Source organism: Euprymna scolopes, chromosome 9 (assembly GCF_053919585.1).
Source record: "Euprymna scolopes isolate OS-2025 chromosome 9, ASM5391958v1, whole genome shotgun sequence".
Lineage (NCBI taxonomy): Eukaryota > Metazoa > Mollusca > Cephalopoda > Sepiida > Sepiolidae > Euprymna > Euprymna scolopes.
Window position 1 is genome coordinate 44,566,094 of NC_136490.1, and position 7,036 is coordinate 44,573,129.

General features: G+C 30.7%; 1 long non-coding RNA gene across 1 annotated transcript in view; it reads right to left on the bottom strand.

Annotated features, from left to right (window-relative positions):
- Window positions 1-1,219: 1,219 nt before the first annotated feature.
- The window catches only part of LOC145284534 (uncharacterized), a 119,361-nt gene continuing 113,544 nt past the window's right edge, over window positions 1,220-7,036 (bottom strand). Inside the window, exon 2 of the long non-coding RNA XR_013868861.1 lies at window positions 1,220-1,346. This is a non-coding gene — a long non-coding RNA (uncharacterized LOC145284534). The remainder of the gene's footprint in view (window positions 1,347-7,036) is intronic.

Consider the following 7,036-nt stretch of genomic DNA (forward strand, 5'->3'; position numbering starts at 1 on the left):
AGATCGGCACTGTTTGAGTCCAGTGGCAAGGAAAAGTCCGGGATGACTGGAAACAATGCCGAGGTAAGGAGAGAGCACATACAGCAACTGGAAGTCTCAGATGGTCACCCATCTGTTACTAGCCAGGCTCATTGTTTCTTAACTTCGGTGGTCTGACGGAAACCGGTGTGTCAAACGTGATCATGCCGTATGATACTTAATAATATGATTCTAGTTATATGACTCCTTTAGAAATACCCTGCATCCTACTCAAACTATAACACCGAGCTACTTTTTACTTACTTTTTACTTACTTTTTACTTATTATACATTTATTTTAATATTTTTAAAGTTATTTACTGCTGAAAAGCGTATTCCCCCATTGTGTATGTCCAAAATATGTTGGATAATTGTGATTTATAATAATATACACTCTGCCATATGTGTTTTAGAATTTTGTTTTGCAGTATATCAACTCTGTTCATGTTATGTAATGCCGCGTTTATTACTTTTTGGGAAAATGTTTCTATGGTTCAAATTCTATATTTAGTTTTAATTTTATATTTGAAAAAATGTGCTTTTTTTGTCTTTGCAGGACATGATAGCGGTTTGCTGTTGCACAGGCAAAAATAATAACAAACATTTGGTGCATTTTACACCAGCGAGTCCCTATCTTCAGATGATATTATCTACATATCTATAAAAGTGAGCATGTGTGAGGACAATTCTCAACCAATATCTTCAATGGAATATTTATGTACAAACATGACATTTGGTATATAGGGTATTCAGAAAGGAAGCAAAACTTTTAATAGGTTTTCATAAAAAATAGGCTGCTAAGAGGTCAAAGTGTATAAAATTGTACATGGGATCATCGGATTCTTATCTGCTTGTCATCTGTTAAACGACTGCGCATGCGCGAATTGTTCGTATGATAACTTATTTTAGTTAAGAATAAGTGGGGTTGAAAACATTTTTAAAGAACGTGACAAGCTGGCATAATGGTTATTATACTTGACTCACTGTCGTCGATCTCAGCCCGAGTAATATTTTTAGTTTACCTCAAATAAACTGTTTAGAAATAAATAATACTCGCATGCACATGACTCAGTCTCTTTTCTTTTTTTTTTTAATTATTTTTTTTTTGCGGAATTTAATGTTACATTTAATACCGGGCAACGCCGAGTATGTATACTAGTAGTTAATGAACGTAATAAAATGAAATAAAAAGAAAACGTAATTAAATAAAAAAGAACACGTTTTTGTAGTATTTAATTTTATTTGTTTTTATTAATTTTCTTCAAGCAAAATCAGTTGTCCATGTTTAGCATTGCTTCCGAGTATATTCTGGTTGTAATAAGGTCGGTCTGAAAAAAAAAGTATATAATAAATTTAATTTTTCATAATAATTTTTTTTTTAATTCATTATTAGAATGTCTACATAATTGCAAGAACAGAAACATGCTCGAAAATTTGGAAAATACACACATACATATTCAAAAACAAAATGGCTACTTCTATATAAATAAAACATTAGATATATGTATATGTGGTTGTCTGTGTGAAAATATGTAATCGAAAAGCTTATCAACTACTGTAATTAACAAGAAATTGTTATCATGCACACAGTATGATTTATGACAAGTATTTTTTTGTTTGAAAGGACAAATAAAACATACATAAATATATCGACACGTTGAAATGCAAAATATTCATTTTAAATTCCCGACATATTTCTATTAACTTTGCGCATATGTAAATCCATTCATAGCTTGAATAGCTTAATTAAAAACCATTATTATTTATCCGCCGATATTTAAAACGGTAGGAAACGACGCTGGATTACTAAATGTTTTGGTTTTCGATTCTCGGCGAAGGAGCCCAAGTTACTTTTTAAAACTCTGTAATAATAAATTCGAAATCGGCATGAATTAAAATATATTGAAGCGTATTTTGTGAACGCGCAAGGCTGCCTCAAGTTCTAAAAAGACATTAGCATAAATGCAGAAGGTGGCATTAAAGAAAAATAAAATTGATAAATCCTTTGTATATTTATACATTTTATTTCTAATAGCAACCATAATATGGAATAAACATTTTGTCATGGTCTCGTTTATTAGTATGTTTCCCCATATATCAACATGTTTTGCGTTTGTAAAACATGTTATCTTTTAAAGTAGTTGAAGAGTTTTCCAATGAAAATCGATGTTCACTAAGACCGGTGATGCAAATTATTGCCGCGATAATTTAGTATTGAAGAAAGTAAAACTACTTGGTAACATTTACAGAAAGAATGTAACTATCTGATTGAGGCGAGCTAGATACATACGTACATAAAACCTGACAGTAGTTCTCTCTCTTCGTCTATTACCTTGGTCGTCCATTTTTCTTTCAATAACAACGGTTATTCGGAATAAGAACTCACAATGTTGCTTAACAAATAATTTTTGATTTATTAGACACAATACAGTGTAACTTCTAAATTCGCTAAGCAAATTCAATAAATGTAAAGAGTAAGATGCGAAGTGGTTCCTATTGGTAGTGTATTGTTATGTCCGTGTAAATTCTGTTAACCGCGTGGCACACAAATATCAAGTCTATTTCAATTCTGTATTCCGTTATTTTATTTAAAGTTAGGATATTTTGTAGAACAGCCGGGCAAAATATAAGAATTGTCAGTTGGGTATAAATGGTTGTTTCAAACTAAATCCTGAAGAATAGACAAATACAGGTTCTATTCTCATTCATACATAATAATAAGCACATATAACAGGCTGGAACTATAAAATTGCCCATTTATAAAAGACGACATGATTTCATTTCCATTTGATGAAAACAGATTTCCTTTATTGTTGAAACCCATTAGTTAGTTGACTAGTGGTGTGCAAATCCCAAGAGCGATAGAAGCCTTCTATCATGTCTGAAAGTGACGCAATATTAAACGAACGAGATCCAAAATGCGCCGGCATACAACTCATGCTCTCTACTAATCCAAGTTATGGCGACAGGACTGTTGCCAACACCCTAAAAATGTAAATCCGGAGAGTTCAACGAAGTTTCCGGTCAGGGTTACGGTCTTTGGTGTGTTTTCAAGTGAACGCCATATTATGCTACCTCAAATCATCGAAGTCAGCATGAAGGTAAACACCAAAACGTACCTATATGTGTTGAAAGGTGTGGTGATCCCCTGGTGCAATCAGGGGACCTCTGAGAGATTGTGAGTGTGGCAAAAGGCGTCAGCGCTAGGTCACATATAATAAAGGACCCATGTTTGGCTTCAGAAGGAGTGCTGTGATTTTTACCCTACACATACTGGCCCTTCTTGTTATCTCGTCCCGAACCTGCTGGACTAATTCGTTTGGTCATATGTCCAGAACATCACCAATATACCCCCCACAAGACAAAAGCCGCCTGATAACCGCCATCCGCCGGTGCTTTCTTAAAAGGTATGCGCCCAATTGCAGATCAGTATCGAGGGAGTGGTTGAGACTGAAGGCGGCTACATTCGATTGAGATCAGCTTTATTACTTAATCAAGTTACTTAAATTGATTTTGTCAATAAGTTTTAAATGAAGCTGTAGTGTTTTTTCTTAAGGACAACCAACCTATCCTTCCACCCTGCATATAACTACTTTTAAAATAGTCCTGTTGCCATACCTTGGATCAGTAAAGAGCATTTTGGATCTGGTTCGTTTAACATTGCGTCACTTTCAGGCATGATAGAACGTTTCTATCGCTGCCTTTAGAATTGTGTTCAAATTATCTAAAACAAGAAAAAGCTTTAATAACAAAGAAGGGTTTATCCTCCTACGAGGAATTATTTAAAACAATATTTCTGTTGCAACCGTTTTTTTCCTGACATTCCAAAATCTGATTATATATTTCACTTTTGAAAATATAAACTTTTTAAAAGTCGGGTTATGTCGGGCTAAGTTTGTGATAGGTAAAATTTAGTTGTTTTTTTCCGGGAATTAAAACTGCATTTTTTCTTTTTTTTACATTTTTTTGTTTTTACTCACAGCTACTTTGGACAATATATTGGATTTTTAGATATGTATGGCTAGGTTTCCTTCCTCTTATATAGTTGCCTTTCTCGTATCAAACGTAATTAATCCTTTCTCCATTTTAATTCTCATAGCATGTATATGTTACTTAATATGTTGCAAAATAGATCTGGTACTCTTATTATTATTATTAAATTTACTTATATATTCTTTTGGATTTGTATCATTTTATATTATTTTTGAAAACTTTTAAAAAATATTTATATATCAACATAAAAAGTAACCGTATGGTTGTACATTAGGTTATTGAGAAAGTGGTATTTATCACTAAAGAGTCATGTATTTTACAACTCCTGTTTTTAAGCTGCCATAATAACTATGTGTTAAGGAGATTAAGATCCCTTTTTTTATATTTAAAAGTTTTACTTAACCTTATCCTTTTATATATCCTTATAGAGTTGAACACCTTTTATGATTGTGAACATTTGAGATGTCGGCTTATGAAAGTGCTAAGTATATTTCAATTTAACAATTTTAGTTAAAGTTTACGTTTTTTCATCCCTATATAGTTGAATTCTCTTTTGTAATTATACACATTTAAGGAGTCAAATTATACAGGAGATAAGGTTAAATTAAGTTGGTTTTCCGTGAAATTTATACTGCTTTACTTACTTTATCTTCACATTTTTTTAATTAAATCTTCCTTAGATTTATATATATATATATATATATATAAATCTTCCTGAGATGTATATATATATATATATATATATATATATATATATATAATGTGCATATATATGCCCATCTGTATATATGCATATATATGCATATATATATGTGTGTGTGTGTGTGTACAAATACGTATATATATATATGTATATAGATGGATATATATGCACATATATATGAATATATATATATATATATGAGCATATATGTACATATATGTATAGATATGTACATATAGTTATAGATATGTACATATATGTATATATATGTACATATATGTATATATATATGTACATATATGTATATATATGTACATATATGTACATATGTGCATATATGTATAGATATGCACATATATGTACATATCTGTATACGTATGCATAGATAAGTACATATATGTGCATATCTGTATATATATATGTACATATCTGTATATATATATATATATATATATATATATATCTGTATCTATCTCTCTCTATATATATATATGTACGTGCCTCTATATCTCTCTCTATATATATATATGTGCATAGCTGTATATATGTACATTTCTGTATATCTATCTATCTATCTATATATATATATATATGTACATATCTGTATATATGCATATATATGCACATATCTGTATAAATATGTACATATCTGTATATATATTTGCACATATATATATATATATATATATATATATATATATATGAACATATATTTATATATATGTGCATACATGTTTATATATATCCATATATGTATGTATATGTACATTAAAATAATTTTATAAAATTCTTCCAGTTTGGGATCACTTTTTAAAAGTCAACCAGTTCATTTATAAAAATGCCTAAAACCAAACAGTTTCAATAGACATTAGTCAAAAAAAAAAATTGATAAGCAGAAAGAAGGTAAAGGGTATCGACTGATATCAAGTGAACTTAATCTACAACTTATTAGAAGGTTTAAATACCCTGGTGCAGTTGTTGTACATCTTCCCAGATGTTGTCGGACAAGGAAAATAAACAAAAAAAATCAAGGTAGGTAAGCAGAAAGGTACATAAAAACCCTATTCTTACTCGTGGTGAAATTCAAACCGACCTCAGAGACGCTGCGATTCATGTGAGCAAGGATACAATCAGTAGAGTTCTTAATTGTGCAGGTTTTTATCAAGGCCCCCAGGAAAAGTCCCATTATTGAAGCTTAAACGTGTCAGATAACGTTTTAATTATGTTAAAACATATGCGGAACAACCCCAAGGTTTTTGGAACAAGGTGATCTGGTCAGACGAAACGAAAATCGAAATCATTGGAAGAAACATAGCAACGCATCTGTGGCGTATAAATGGCACCGCCTATAACAAAAAGAATACCATCCCCAGGGTAAAGCTTTGCGGTGGTTCGATTATAGTATGAGGTTGTTTTTCATCCTAAGGTACTGGTGAACTAGAAATCATCAATAGTAAACTAAATGGAGGTATGGACGGAAGATTTCGGAGAAAAAAATCCGGAAATCTGCTGATTTGTTGGAACATAATAGCAGTTTCCTGGTTCAGCAGGACAATGATCTTAAGCATACTGCAAAACTAACCAAAGAATGGCTTAGAAATAACGGAATTGGCGTTCTTATTTGGACCAATCAGTGTCCAGTCCTAAACCCAATTGAAAATTTGTGAAAAATGTTGACGATCAATATTCACAAGAGGAATCCACGAAATATTCAACAACTAGAACATTTCTGCAAAGAAGAATGGCGCAAAAGTCTTGCATATCTTTGCAAAAAACATGTGTGCAACTATAGAAATCGATTGGAAGCTGTTGAACGCAATAAAGGCTATGCAACCAAATATTAAAGCAATGCATCCAATACTTTTGCGTTAGTTGATTTATATTTTCCTTTAATATAAACTTTTTTAACTTTAATTTTGCAATTACTACCTCAAATATAAGTTAGAATAGTACTAGGAATATACTGGCCAAATGTTAGGTAAAATCTTCTACTCTAATTAAAGTTATGAAGAAAAATGTAATATATCCAATACTTTTGCGTGGCACTGTATATACATATATATATATATATATATATATATATATATACATATATATAGAGAGAGAGAGAGATATAGATATAGATATATATATATTCTTACATACATATATGTATCTATACATACACATATATATGCATACATATATATGCATACATATATATGCATATATATGTATATATATATGTATGCATATATATATATGTATATATGCATATGTATATATGTATATATGCATACATATATATATACATACATGTATACAAACATATATAAATATATA